The sequence below is a fragment of the Chionomys nivalis genome, chromosome 4 (genome assembly GCF_950005125.1).
Source record: "Chionomys nivalis chromosome 4, mChiNiv1.1, whole genome shotgun sequence".
Taxonomy (NCBI): domain Eukaryota; kingdom Metazoa; phylum Chordata; class Mammalia; order Rodentia; family Cricetidae; genus Chionomys; species Chionomys nivalis.
In genome coordinates, this window is record NC_080089.1 from 108,942,430 (window position 1) to 108,958,439 (window position 16,010).

Genomic DNA, 16,010 nt, shown 5'->3' on the forward strand with positions numbered 1-16,010 from the left:
TGTCTGCATCATTTCTTTTTTTCAGGTTTTATTTAGTCTTAATGTTATGGGAAACTTACTTTAGTCAATGGCCTTTGAGAGGCTGGACCGGGTTGGGCGCAGCCTTGGGTACCAAAAAATATGTGGGTCTGCCCCCTTGTTCTCTCTTTCCCTGCTCACCACACCTGGATGTTGGATTCCATTCCTGTTTCCCATTGTGATCTGTGACTTCACCTTTAGTAAAGAACCTCTTATTATACCCTATTCGGAGCTGTGTGGGACTCCTTTTATTCTCGTTCCCCCATCTGACGTGTTCTCCATCAAAAATTCATTTAATATGCTATATCATTTTTTATTATGTATGATTTTAGCTCCTATGTTATTTATCATATATGTTGTGCTAAGATTTTGATACTATTTCAAAAGTTAGCAAATAAAATATGTTATATAGTTGTTCTTTGAATTTTTATCTGCTTGTCCTGTTATACACATACAACGTTCTAAGTTTCTGTGTGTGTATATTTATTATTATTTAATTTAAAATTGATGAAGCCTGAGTCTTATAAACAATGTTTTATCTACTTCAGTAGGATTTATAAATTCAGTTACTCTTAATTGTAATATTTTGTAGATTATTTTTAGATGAAATTTTATTTAACTGAAATTTTATGTTGTATGCAAAGCAAGGGGAATAAGGCTCACAAAGATAACTCAGTGGCAAAGAATGCTTATCACTCTTGAAAAATGCCCAAGTTTGGTCCCTAGCACCCACAAAGAAGACTCATATCTGCCTGGAACTCCAGCTCCAGGGGATCCAACACCCTTTTCAGGCTCCCAAGGGCAACTGCATGCATATGGTGTATACACACTCACACACACACACACACACAAATAAAGCTCTAAAAATGTATATTTCTGTTATCAGAAAATTCATAACTTCCAAGTAACAAAATTGAGCAATGATAATCCTCCTGCAAATACAATAACTTTCTTACTATTCACTTAAAATGTGTGATTTATGTGTGATGTGAATATTTGTAAAATTTCACGTTTTCTTTACATAAATATATCTATTTCTTATTAACATCATATAAAACTATGTTTGCTGGTTAAGTATACAATTTATGTTCATTTTATTTTCCTTTTCTGTGCTTGCTATTCATACACATGAATTTTCTTAGGAATATTTTATAAAAATTGCAGAGATAATCATAAGTTCTGTTCTCTTAGGACACATGAGCATGATTAATTATACTTATTAGTGTGTTTCTTATCTCAGATGCAATTGTAGACAGCAAAAACCAACAATGATTTTAAGAAAAAAATAAGTTCAGGGCAAGGATATTGGCTCCATGTCTGCCTTCCCGGCATTTACGGCACCCACCAGAGCTGAGTCAACAACAGCTACTCCCTCAGCCCCTGCAGGACAGAGAATCAGGGAAACCCCTATTTTCACTTCAGGCTCTAGAATTGTAACACCTGAGCATGTGGAGTGGGTGGCTTTGAGCCAGGAAGCTACCTCCACCTGGAATGACTTCAGGCCAAGTTTGGATAAAAATTCCTATCATGGAATTGGGGAGACAGATCAGTTATTATTGTGCTTGCCACTCAGGCATAAGGACCTGTGCTTGATCCCTAGACCTTGGGTCATGTCTGCTGTTTAGTTTTCTGTCAACTTGGACACAAACTCGGGTCATCTGGGGAACAGGAACCTCAGCTGAGGATGCTCTCTTCAGACTAGTCCAAGGGCAAGTCTGTGGAACATTTTTTTGAATAATGGTTAATATGGGAGGGCCCAGACCTACGTGGGTGGTGCCACCCCTAGGCACCCCTAGGTGACCCTGGGCTGTATGAAAGAGGTATGAATGTGAGCCTGAGGGCAAGACATGAAGCCATATTCCTCCATGGTTTCTGCTCTCCAGTTCCTGCCTCTAGGTTCCTGCTTGGAGTTCCTGCCCTGACTTCCGTTCTGGATGCAATATAAGTTGTAAGATTAAACCAACCCTGTCCTCCCCAGCTTGCTTTCAACCATTGTGCTTGTCATAGCAACAGAAAGCAAAGAAGAGTAGTATGTCAAAAAAAGAACAAAAAAAGACTTGTGCCATTGTAATCCCAGGGCTAGAGAGGTATAAGGTCAATACCTAGAGCTCACTGGTCAAACATTACATTCTAATCAATGGCATGCAATTGTAAGTTAAATATAGAAGTCTCCTCAGTAAGCAGGACACCATTCCATAGAATGATGCTGCCCACATTTAAGGTAGATCTTCCTATCTCAACCCAATCTAGAAACTTCCTCACAGACACTCTCAGTGGTTTGTCTGTTTCCTAGATCACTATACTATATTATGTCAAGTTTGTCAATAAAGATTTACCATTACAGGATAAAATGTGAGAAAACATATGTGAAAATTTAATAGAGAACATTCCCACAATTGATGGAGCCATGATGAATACTGAGGACAATTCAAACGCATGCATAGTAGTGGTCTTAAGAGGGGAAGGGCTGAAAGAAACTAAAGCTGGTTGAATTTCCCACTGTAAGAAGAGAGAGAGATAGTACTTGTGTCCCAACTTTGCCATACTCTGCACTATGACAAATGCACAAAAACTTAGGCCTTAGTTAGCTTTAACTGTCTAGTGACACAGCCTAGTGACAAATGGGAAGGAAGTCTCAATTGAGATATTTCCTACATAATCTTGATTTATGGGAGTATCATGGGGGTGTTGATTGTTAATTGATGTAGAAAGGTCCACCCCACTGTGGGCAGTACCGTTCCCTAGAAAGTAGTCCTTACTTGTACAAGAGAGCTAGCTGAGTATAAGCCAAACTATCTAGGAATCAACATCCTCCAGTGTTTCCACCACATCTCCTTGACTCTAAATAAGTCCCTTGATCAAAAGTAATGCTCTGTAGAACAGCAAGCATGCTTGCCTTCAAGCCCCTCTACTGACTTTGTGCCTTGACACCTCTCAAGGATGCACTGTCACCTGGAATGGTAAGCCAAGTAAACCACTTCCTCCCTTAAGTTGCTTCTGGTCATGTGGATTGTCATAGAAACAGAATGAAAGCAGACAACTTTCAGCTAAGAGCTATTGAGTCCAGATCTGGAAGCCTTAATATTTGAAGAGTGGACATTGGGAAAAGAACCGCATAAGATCACAGAGGTTAGGGGAATCTAATTCTGTGTCTTACAGGGTCTTGGATATTTCAGTGATGATAGACAGCTAAAACTGCTATGGGCACTACTAACCAGCTTGGGGAAAGACCTGGTAGACAAATGGTCTTCCCATATTCCTTCAGGTTATAATACATAGAACTGACATCAATCAGAACCTCACACTGACTTGAAATCATTTTTCCACAGGAACTCTCTTTCAAGGGTAGACCATTTAATTATGCATCCCCTTTTAATTATACATGCTTTTGCACAGGTTCACATAGCACCTGGGGTTAATTTTCAAAATTTTCTATTTAATTATGAGTATTTTCCTCCTCAAAATACTTCCATGAATTCCCATGAATTTTTTTATGACAAACTTCAAGATATTTTGCAAGGTTTATACATTCCCTGTAGGGTCTTTTTGTGCCTCTTCAGCCTTGTTGCTTGAGTTTTCTCTCCAAAACATTTTACTACACCAAATACAGAAGCAACAAAATAATTTAACTGAAACAGGAGTGTGTATGGGCCTGCACACACTGATGAGAGAAAATCATGAATCAGGAATATACAAAACTGGGTAAATAGTTACGGAAGCTTCAAATACTATAGCTTGCATTGATAGGCAGAAAATCCTCATCAGGATCAAAGGCAGAAGAATGCTTAGAGCCCTGATTCTTGAGCTTGACTAAGCACCAGAGTGAGCAGGAAACCCAGGCCATAGCTTCTAATGCAGATTCAACCAGCTCCCGGCTGCACTCCACCCTGAGAGTCTTTGCTTTAGAGAAACTTACAAAGAGGTGTCAGAGAGGAGGTTCCCAGTGGTTTCCAATTTAGAGAATCAGGAAAAGGCAGAGTACGGTTGGTGGCTTCATGTGAGATCATGTGTAAGCGTCATATAGAGTAGTTAAGATCTAGAACACGGTGGTGGGTGGCAAAAAATGGAGTGAAGTGGAGATTCAGGAACCTTTTCAGATTGCCTGTATAGACAAAGCTTAAATTGTGTATGGTCAATTGAAAGATTTGTTAAAAAAAAAAAGATGCCAAATTGGTCTAAGGTAGATCCAAACATGAGTAATATCATCTTTTTTCCCAAAGTATGACATAAAATGATGAGCCAGTCTATTAAAATAAATGACTGATGAATGAATGAATGAATGAATGAATGAATGAATGAATAAGTAAATGGAGATGATGAGTTATAGGCTATGCTATAATACAGACCATGATATCAGGGTAAGACACTTTGTCATTTTCTGACTCCATTTATGTATTCATGTGGTAGACCTTTTGTGGGCATCCATTCATTTTGATTTACCATCCATGTGTGAGCTCACCAGTAGTTTCATGTTAACTTGGGAGTTTCCTTTAAAAGAATTTAGATGTAAATGCCGAGACATTCCTGATTATCAGTCAGAATGACTAATATTATCAGAGTCACAGACACCCGAACATGATTGCAAACACTGGCTGCTCATCTTCCATCGTTTACATCAAACATCTTGTACAAGGCCAGTCTTTTTTTTTCCCACAAAGCCTCTCTGATTCCATCCATCCTGGATCATAGTCACCCTCTAAAGCCCCACAGTGCCCAGTCTGTGTCTCTCGTGTTCTATAGCTTCCAGGACAATGGATGATTCTAAGCTTGCATCCATCTTTCTTATTGTTAACACATTCCCAAATCACGCTCTCTACTCCCTGCCTCAGAGAGTGACTTTGCATTTTTCATGAAATGTTCAGACAATCAGTGTTGAAATGAACACAATTGCACTTTTCCAAACAAACAATTTAAAGCCATGGTAGCATTTGTTCCTCAATTTGATTGATTGATTGATTCGAATGTACTTGATTGTAAAGATAATGGCAGCTTTCTAAGAAGTGCAATTTTCAGTGTGAGAAAATTATATTGAATGAATTTCAACAATTAGCACTTATTTTCTGTTCACAATGTTAATTTAGAATATTGAAGGAGGAAATTATTATATTCCATGTTAAGTTGGGATTCTACAAAGGGTGAAGCCCTTTGTCCAGTCAGTGTTCTATTGTGTATGTGGAAATCTGAAAGCTATTACATCTCTCTTCCTCTGAGGTACATTCTGAGACTTTTTAATAGGATACAGAATCAGACAGAATGTCAAACTGTTCCAGGGACAAGCACACGTTTTGTAGCTGTGACCTAGTCTGTTTGGTGGCTTTTACTTTGTTCAAGGAACAAAATATTTTGAGACATTAATATAATGCTTTGTCCAAGGCCTACTTTTGACCCACAGAGCATCATTATATTCGATCCATTTGGGGGGCAATTTTTTTATAAGCCAAGTGTCCAAAGGAATACATCTTCTGGAAGGATTTCAGAAAATAGTATTAACTGCCTTCCTTATTTTTAATTAACCACGGATAAACTAGCTAAGAAAAATTATTCTTAATATATTAATAATTTCTTTATCAATAGAGCCCACACAAAGGTTGAGATGGAATTCAGTGATAGGCTGCTTGCCTAGAATACAAAAGGCCCTGAGATCCATCCCTACCATTACAAACATACACACAGAAGAAAAAATGACAGCAAGACACACACACATACACAAACACACAAACCCCCACACATGCACACATCAAAAATGGAACGTCTGAGTTTTTGTTTGTTTCCACTTATAAAACAGATGTACTGGATTAGAGAGATGGATCAACAGTTAGGAGTACTGACTGTTCTTCCAGAAGACCAAGGTTCAATTCCAAGAACCCACATGGCTGCTCACAACCATCTGTACCTCCTGTTCCAGGGGTTCAAACACTCTATTTGGCTTCTATTGGTACTGTGCTCACATGGTACACAGACATACATATAGCACAATATCCATATGTGTTGTAGGAAGCTGCTTATTTGTTCCTGGCTGCTCAGCCCAAAAATAATCACACAGAAACCATATTATTGCAATACTGTTTGGCCAATAGCTTAAGTGTATTTCTGACTAACTCTTATTTTAAATTAACCCATCTGCATAAATCTGTTTATTGCTACAAGGCTGTGGCTTACCAAATAAAGTTGTGGCATCTGTCTCTGGCAGGGTTACATGGCTTCTCTTGACTCTGCCTTCTTTCTCCCAGCATTCAGTTTAGTTTTCCTGCCTCGTTCTACTTGGCCCTATCAACAGGCCATAGCAGTTTCTTTATTCATTAACCAATAAAAGCAACACATATACAGAAGGACCTCCCATACCACATATGCATAAAATAAGTAAACTAATAAAAACATAAAAAGATGTACTAGTGGAACTGGCAAGAACCATGTGATTTCTTCAGGGGACAAGGCCAAAGCATGCATGGTTCTCCTTGTGGCAAGACTCTGGAGATTCTGACCCACTTGAGAAGAACCTGTGGACAGTTCACTACTTGATTCTGGGCATGACCCTGGGAGTGTCTGTGCTACATGCTCTCCTTGCTTTCACCATGCTTGCCACACTGCTGGCCTGAAAGAGTCACAGTAGGTCATGAAGCTTATTATTATTATTATTATTATTATTATTATTATTATTTTTATTGAGCTATATATTTTTCTCCACTCCCCTCTTTTCTTCCCTCCTCCCTTCTATCCTCTCCCATGATCCCTATGCTCCCTTTACTCAGGATATCTTCTTTTTTTTCTACTTCCCAGGTAGATTAGATTCATGTTTGTCTTAGAGTCCTCTTTGTTGTCTCTCTGGGGTTGTGAATTATAGGCTGGGTTTTCTTTGCTTTATGTCTAAAAGTCACTAATGAATTAATACATGTTATATTTGTCTTTCTGGGTCTGGTTACCTCACTCAAAATGATGCTTTCTAGGTTCATCCATTCACCTGCAAATTTCAAGATATCTTTATTTTTCTGCTGTATAGTACTCCATTGTGTAAATGTACCACATTTTCTTTATCCATTCTTTGGTTGAGGAGCATTTGGTATCAAAAGAACAAATAAACCAATAAGAAGTGGAGTACAGACCTAAACAGAGAACTCTTAACAGACAAAATCTAAAATGGCTGAAAAAAATTAAGGAAATGTTCAACATTCTTAGCCATCAGAGTAATGCAAATCAAAACAACTCTGAGATTCCATCTTATACTTGTTAGATTGGCCACGATCAAAAACACTGATGACGACTTATGCTGTGCTAGAGAGGATGTATGGCAAAGGGAACACTCCTCCATTGTTTGTGAGAATGTAAACTGGTACAGTCGCTTTGGATATCAGTTTGGTAATTTCTCAGAAAATTAGGAAACAAGCTACCTTAAGAACCAGCAATGCCACTTTTGGGTATGTATTCAAAGTATGTTCAATCATACCATGAGGATATGTGCTCAACTATGTTCATAGCAACTTATTAGTAATAGCCAGAATCTGGAAACAACATAGGTCATGAAGCTTAATATTACATATTTGTATAAGTGTTCTGGAAAGAATGAATTTTAACCATAAGAGTTTTAAAGAAATGTTATTAAATAGATGACATCAAGAGTTAATGGAAGCATTGTGAGAGCTGTCTTCTCCCATCTTACATGGCGGTCAATGAAGAATGATGAGAAGCCAAGGACAATGGCACTAGGTTTCAATCCTAATACATGAACTGGCTTTGTGGGAGCTTAGCCTGTTTAGAAGCTCACCTTCCTGGACGTAGATAGAAGACCTTCGTCTTCCCGCAGGGCAGAGAATTTGGACTGCTCTTCAGTATCGAGAGGGAGGGGGAATGGTGTGGGGGGAGGAGAAGAGGAGTGGGGATAGGGGGAGGGGAGTGGGGGGAGGGGGCAATATTTGGGAGGAGGGGAGGGAAATGGGAAACGGGGAGCAGGTGGAAATTTTAATTAAAAAAGAATAAAAAAATAAAAAAAAAAAAAAAAAAAAAAAAAAAAAAAAAACAAAATACAGTGCTAGCTGTGAATTTTTGAGGGTTTCTTCTTTATATCGAAGTAGTTTCTTCATACTTTTTGCTTGCTGAGAATTATTATTTTGCCCCATAGGATCGCTGTCTTCCATTGCTTAGTGTCCAGAAACTTAAAATGTGTATTTTGTCATTTGTTGGTTTTTCCACACAAGATAGGAAGCCCAATCCCTGTCATTCCTTCTTGTCCAAAATCGGAAATCTAAAACTTCTTTTAAAAACTGAGCAAACTAACATGGAATCCAACGGTAACTAGATTCAGTTAAGGCTACTATGACAACCATTGCTTCTACTGAAACACAGGAGTTTGGAATCTCAAAGTGAGGCTAGTTTGCTGAGATGAGAGTGGATACTTGGTGATCCTGCCAAGAAGCCACAGGGCTCTTTGTTTCTATGACCTAGAAGGTCACTTTCCCTTTCAGCTTTCAGTATGACATTAAAGGAGGGTATTTAGAGAGAGTAGCTCTTGAACATTAACCATCCAGCACATTCTGTGTCAAACTTAGAAAGAGGAGACTAGAATTGTTTGGGTATGATGACACGTTGCCATATCCCAGGCTCAGCAGAGATAGGAGGATCTGGGATTGGAAGCTCATCTGGACTGTGTAGTAAGAAGCATTGTCCCCAAAAGAATGAAAACTTTATAGATATGTGTATGTTAATGAGTTTATAGGTGCACAGTCTACTGGAGAGTGTGGAGACAGAGGTCAGCTTCAGGTGTCACTGCTCAGGATAACTTCTGCCTCATTTTCTGAGTGTTGAAAGGAATTACTGAAGTGGAAGTTTCTAGCAGTCTCTCAGACTCTGGAAAGTTTGGCCCCACAACACTTAGATTATGGCTAATACGCTTCTTGGGTATAGTATCCAAACTGTCTCTGTGTTTCTGTTTGTTTCTGTCTGTCTGTCTCTTCTTTGCCAAATCACTGGCCAAATCCCCCACCAGAAAGCTTATCCATTGGTTTATGGTCAATGCTCAAGCACTGCTCTCATACCTAGGGAAGTTTGATAAGACATGTGAGGCCAGAGTCTAATTTTGAATAAAACTTTTCCTGATAGGTGGCCACTGTTTTGTTCTTTCTAAGATGAGGATGTCGAGCTAGGTCTTCTTATGACCCACATGTGATTCCATTGTGTTTAGAACTGAGGATGACTTGATCTTCTTGGGGTATCTATCCATAGAACAGTCAGAAGCAATGTATACAAATAAATTATAATGTGAGTACAATTATAAGGAATAGTATTATAGTAATAAGAGAAACATATTTTCTATCTCCCAGGCACTCTTATATATCTGCACATATGCTATCTGACTGATTTTTTGCACAGTCCAGCCATGAGGTACAGACAGTTATCTCTCCTTCTCTAGTAAGCAGGAGCTAAAGGAATAACTCAGTTAATTAAACATTTAGGAAAGTATTTGTTGTGCCAGCAAGAGGACCTGAGTTCTATATGTATATTAAAAAGCCAGGCATGGTGGTGCACCTGAGTTTCCAGAGTGAAGAAAGCAGAGGTGAGTTCCAGGCCAGTAAGAGATTGTTGGTCACTCTCTACACATTGGCCACTTATAGGTGTCTGTGTTAGTTACCACCGAGCAAGAAGAAACTTCTCTGATGTGGGTCTCACAAGGCACTCATCTGTAAGTATAGTGGTATGTCATTAAATGGGATGTCTTCACTTAACTCCTCCCCTCAAGGTTCAGGGATCTATGCCAAAGAGGAGGCAGAAAGAGATGATAGGAACCAGAGACATGGGATGACTCCAAGGAAACAGTATCTTTCAGAAGTAACAGCCTGATGCACATAGGAACTCACAGAGACTGTGGCAGCATGCACAGAGCTTGCAACAGTTTCAAGGCAGGTGGGGTTCCAACCCTGAGCGGGAGAAGTGGACAAAAGGCCCTGACCCTAACTGTCTGCAACTAATACTTGCTGGCAAAGGAAGATCAGTTTTCTCCAAAGCTGCGTAACTGGGTAGGAGTGGTTGGCCAACACAAGACAAACTCAATGGTATTTCTGTGAACTTTTTGTTGAATTCTGCTTTGTTTTGGCATTTATTTTGTTTGTCCTATTGCTCTGTTGCCTGTTTGTTTAGATTTCCATTGTCAGGTCTTTGAGATTTTTTTTTCTTGCTTTTTTTGAAAAGAGGGAGGTAGGGGAAGGGAGAGAGAGAGAGAGAGAGAATAAAGTTGGGTAGGGATGTGGGGAGGATATGGAAGGAGTTGGAAGAAGAAAAAAATATGATCAAAATTCATAGCAGCTTTGTTTGTCATAGCCAGAACCTGGCAACAACCTAAATGCCCCATGACCAAAGAATGGATAAGGAAAATGTGGTACATTTACACAATGGAGTACTACACAGCAGAAAAAAATAACGACATCTTGAATTTTGCAGGAAAATGGTTGGAGCTAGAAATTTTGAGTGATATAACCCATACACAGAAAGACAATTATCACATGTACTCACTCATAGGTGGTTTTTAAACATAAAGCAAAGAAAACCAGCCTATAAACCACAATCCCAGAGAACTTAGACAACAATGAGGACACCAAGAAAGACTTACATAGATCTAATCTACATGGGAAGTAGAGAAAGACAAGATCTCCTGAATAAATTGGGAGCATGGGAACCTTGGGGGAGGGTTGGAATGGGAGGGGAGAGGCCGGGAGGGGAGCAGATAAAAAATGTAGAGCTCAATAAAAATCAATAAAAAAATTCACTGCATGAAAAAATTTCTAATAAAACAAAGGGAGGCTCTGTCTTGATCTCAGTGTGCGATTCCCCTCTGTAGGTTGTGAATGTGTTTTATTACCATTGGTTAATAAAGAAGCTGCTTTAGCTTGTGACAGGGCAGAATATAGCTAGGTAGGAAAGCCAGGCAGAGAGAGAGAGAGAGAGAGAGAGAGAGAGAGAGAGAGAGAGAGAGAGAGAGAGAGAGAGAGAGAGAGAGAAGGCAGAGTCAGGAAGATGCCAGCAGCTGTCAGAGAAGCAAGTTGTGAACTAAATAGCCACAGGCCTGACCAAACAGGCCAAATAGTTCATAAGTAATATTACATCTCAGAGTGATTATTCAGGGACTGGCAGGCGGGAGACAACCCTCTAGTTACACTGTCTCACAAGCTGAAGTCGGAGTGAACCTCTGGCCTTTATACTAATCGGCAAACACCTATGCACTTCCAAACACAGGAGAACACAAACACACGCATGCACAGACACACCCACACACAAGACAGGACTGGCCTCCTCCCTCCCCGACAAGAGAGGTTGTCCCACTTCAATGGTCCCTCCCACAGCAGTGACAGCCATCACCCAGAGATCTGCTATGGTGTTCTAACTTAAGGGCAGAAGGTCTCAAACAGCCTATGCAAAGTAGGGGGAGGAAGCAAACTCAGGGAAGCTGTGCTATGCTCCTGCCCCATCGCTCCTTCACAAATGAAAGTGGCCATGATTTCTCCTAACAGTTAAAAAAAAAGTCCTTGTAATGAAGAACTTGGTTTGCTTGACTTTTCTTGCTTAAATGACAGGTCAGAACCTTTCCATCCTAGCTAATGGCTGCAGATTCAGTCAGGCGAGGGTTTCCAGGAGGGATAATGATGAGGTGCTTGGCTCGATCTGCCTGAGGCACTGCCTGCAGGTTTTAACTGCTAGGCCATCATTTAATAACTGGGACGGCAGGGGCATTTCAGTTATTTTTAGCCTGCCGTCTTGACGCACTGTAAACCTTTTAAGCCAGAGAAGTTTTTCTTAAGTGTTGCGGCACTCTGAAAACAAGAAGAAAGCCTGGTGTTGGGGGCGTCTGAGAGATTAGTGGACAGGCTGTTTCCAGCAGACAGGTGAACTCTAACCCACAGGAAGGCGATAGATAATTAGAACTTGGGGATCTTTTTCAAAGGGCGATAGTGGAGTGTCAGCCAAGTGCTGTTTAACTTCTGGTAATCTTTGCAGGTTTTAATGAGAGAACTGGAGGAGAGGGATGATGGAAAGGCTTGCAGGTAGCTGGGGAGAGCTGTGGCCAGGGCTTGTGTCTCTGCGTCCTTCCAGGTTAACCCTTTCATATCTGTCTTCTCTCTGAGGCCAAATATTGATGATATTCACGGACTCCGCCGCCTCCAATTTCTCCTGGACAACAGGCAAAGGACTATTGAAAGGACAAAATGCAAGGGATTTCTGGCTATTCTGGGGTAGCTAGGGAAACATGGTCTACCAAGAACAGCTATTAAAGCTAGGGGAGGGGGCTGTGGTAGCTCAGCAATTAGGCACTTGACACATAAACATCAAGACAGGTGTTCGGATGCCCAGAATTCCAAGTGAAAGGCAGGTGTGCTTCACAGTTCATCTATAATCCCCACCTTGGAAGTGAGATCAGGGAATTTCCCAGTGCAAGGCAAGACCTCCAAGTCTGATTGACATTCTTCCTCAGCGAATAAAGTGGAAGGTCAGTCGAGGATGATTTCCCACTGAAAGTGCTCGCTTGTTTCCCAGCTGCCCATAACACATAAACGATATTAATTAAAATTCTGTTTGACCAACGGCTTAGGCATATCTCTAGCTAGCCCTTATATTTTAGAATAACCCATTTCTATTAGTCTGTGTATCACCACAAGGCTGTGGCCTACCAGTAAGGTTCTGGTAATTCTCCTTCGGCAGCTGCATGGCATCTCTTTGCCTCTGCCTTCTTTTTCTCCGTATTTTTGTTTTGACTTGCTGTCTAGCTGTATTTTGCCCTGCCATAGGCTGAAGCAGCTTCTTATTAACCAATGGTAATAAAGCATATTCACGGCATATAGAGAGTAATCCCACATCATCCCAACATCAGCCTAGGGCCTCCATAAGCATGTGCATACTTGTGCACATGTACCTCTCACACACAAGCAAAAACGTGTGTGCGCGTGCATACACACACACATGCACAAACACATACACCAGAAGAAATGGCAGAAAAAGATCGGGAGAGCCCTCCTTCAGTGGCATATCCATGATGTTAGCTCTTGCAAGTATACTGACTACCTACATTTTACAGAACACTGAAGCACAGGGGTAGGTGAGGTCTTGTTTCAGGAACCCCTAAATCACTTGGAGAGAAAGCTTATGTCACAGATTACAGGATGGTTTGGAGGAAAGAGAGCACAGAGACAAGGATTGATGACACCTCAGGATAACCAGGCTTGTCCTACAGAAAGGAGGCTTTATTGGCAGTTCTATCTGGAAGCCCCTGGCTGGAGGAGGAGGGGAAACCACCCAGAAACAGAAAGCAGATTCAAGAAGGCTTTTTTTCATGGGTTCCAGTGGGTTTGTCAAAGTACAAGGTGGACGGATGCAAACACACATAGCTTTGACTCTTCAGGATCATTCCCTTGAATTCTGCTGCCTTCAGTGGACCAACTGTGCTGTGATTTATCCTAGAAATTATCCTTTACTCAGTTTCACTAGAGCATACATTTTCCAAGGTTGTTTATTTCCAACATGTCCATTATACAGAATTATAGAAAGACATACACACATACACACATGCACACACTCACATAATCATACATACACTCGCAAATACACACATACATACACATTCACACACACTCATACACACACACACACACATATATATATATATACATACTCATACACACACTATTAGCTGTTAAGTTTGAGAGAAGAGGAGTCACTAGAGAGATAGATATGGATCTACCTCCAGGCAAGTGGTTTATTATCTAATGAAACAACAGTATCTGAAATAGAGTGCCATCAAGTCCAGAAACCTATTCTTTTAGGGTCCACTGTGAGAAAGTAAGGAGGAGAGGTGTTATACTCTGAAGAAACAGTTCAAGGTCATCTGGCATCCCCTAATGGGTCTTAGCTAAGGTAGGAGTTGGAGAAGTCTCAAGGACATTTCTGAGTAAAAGGAACAGCATCCCTAGTCAGTATGTGATCCAATAGGGTTATTGGTTCTCATCTGCTGCCCTTCCCTGTTTGGACCCTTTAGAGTCTTGCTCCCTGGAAAGTCCAGTTCCTAGGAAATCAAAAGTGGGTTGGAGGGCCACTGGCTCTTATAGGAACTGTAAGAGAAGGAGATTTGCTGTAGGGTCTGGGTTTTGACATTAAAAAATCGAAAAAGAGGGAAAGAAAGATTGATATCATTGGTATATATAGAAAGAATACAAAGTTGATACAGAAATCTTTCCCATCCAGAGGATATGCTTTAGAAAAGTACATCCATAAAACACATCCAATATAACTTAAGAATCATCATAATAGCAACTTGTTAAGTTGTGAAGATAAGCAAAGATTAAAAAGAGAAAAGAGACTGGGCATTGTGGTACAACACCTTTAATCCCAGCACTGGGAGCCAGAGGCAGGTGGTTCTCTGTGAGTCTGGGACCAGTCTGGTCTGCATAGCAGGACAGCCTGAACTACATAATAGAGAGAACTTATCTAGAAGAAGTGGAAGGGAGGGAAAAGAGGAGGATAAGGAGAAGGAGGGGAAAGGCAGGAAAGAAAAATAAAGGAGATGGAGAGGGGAGGAGGAAGAAGAGGAGGAAGAAGAATAAGAAGATGAAGAAGAGGAGGAGGAGGAGGAAGAGGAGGAGAAAGAAGATGAGGAAGAGGAGGAGGAAGAAGAAGAGGAAGAGAAGGAAGGAAAACAAGGAGGAGGAGGAAGAAGAAGCTGGATTCAATGGAAAAATAGAAAAGGACAAGTCAATTAGAGAGTAAAGAAACACCTTCAGAATGACTCCAAAAGTCCTAGGATAGACACATGCGGAAGAGTCAGTGGGCCAAACAAGGCTAATTAAATGGAAAGAAATGAAACGTTAGCACTGTGAAAAGTTTTATATATGATGAAAAATCATGGATATTTTAACTGCAATACTTACATTTACAGTGAGGGGTAACAGCTTGGATCATATAAGGAATGCAGTCTTGATGAAGTAAGCAATTTATAGAAAAAAGCACCAGGCTAAAGGAAGATAAAAAGCAGTAAGGAAGCCATTTAAACAGTTCAGATCAGATGTGGTAATTGTCTGGTCTAAGAAAATGGCACACATTCTAACGTTCTAGGGTGGACACACACACATACACACACATACACACTAGCACCACCACTAACAGCAGCAGCAGCAGCAGCAACAAAGTCAGTGGATGGCAGACACAAAGAAACATTTAGTGTACATAAATGGTATCGTTTTATTGACCAAACTGAATGTCAATGGTGGAAAGCAAGACCGAAGCAAGGATGAGTTCTAAGTTTTTAACCCGAGACACTGACACTTCTTAGAGTAATCACCTCCCTTCCTCCTCTTTTTCTGTATAGTAGTGAATTGCATAGAAGTCATTTTGCATAAACTGTTCCTTTTGAGGTGGCCATTTGGAGACTCATAATCTAGATCTTGGTACCTAAGGAGATGCTCTCTTCCCAGTGTTGGGTAAGATTGTGGCCTGGGTTAGGGAATGAGACTGACATCCATAAGGTATCACGTTCTCCAGACCATCAGACCATCTAACGGATAGAGGGAAAGATAAAAGGTACAGAAAGCATCAGAGAGATGCCGAGGTCCTTGGGCTTGGCTAATTATCTTTGTTGCCCCTGTTGAAGGTTTGCTTTCCTATAGAGGGTCTAACATACCTTTTATGTTTTGATCTTCTTCATCACTGCATTAATTAACATTGCATGGAAAAGAAAATATAATTATAAGTAATTCACAGTAATTATGACCTCATTGAGTACACTGGATATTAAGAACGGCAGCATCTTTATTCCGCCCGAGGAGCCATCTGTCTCTTCATAGTCACCCTCGCCCTTCCAGGGCTAGGAATTTTTAGCCATGAAAGCAACCTCACACTGTTCTGACTGTCACTGGAGAACACTTTCTATCAAAGTAAGGAACTGAAATAAGGTGAACCGTGCGTTATAAATGAAGACACTTGAGAACTCTCAGGTGTCTCCAGGCTATGCCAGGAAGTTATTAATC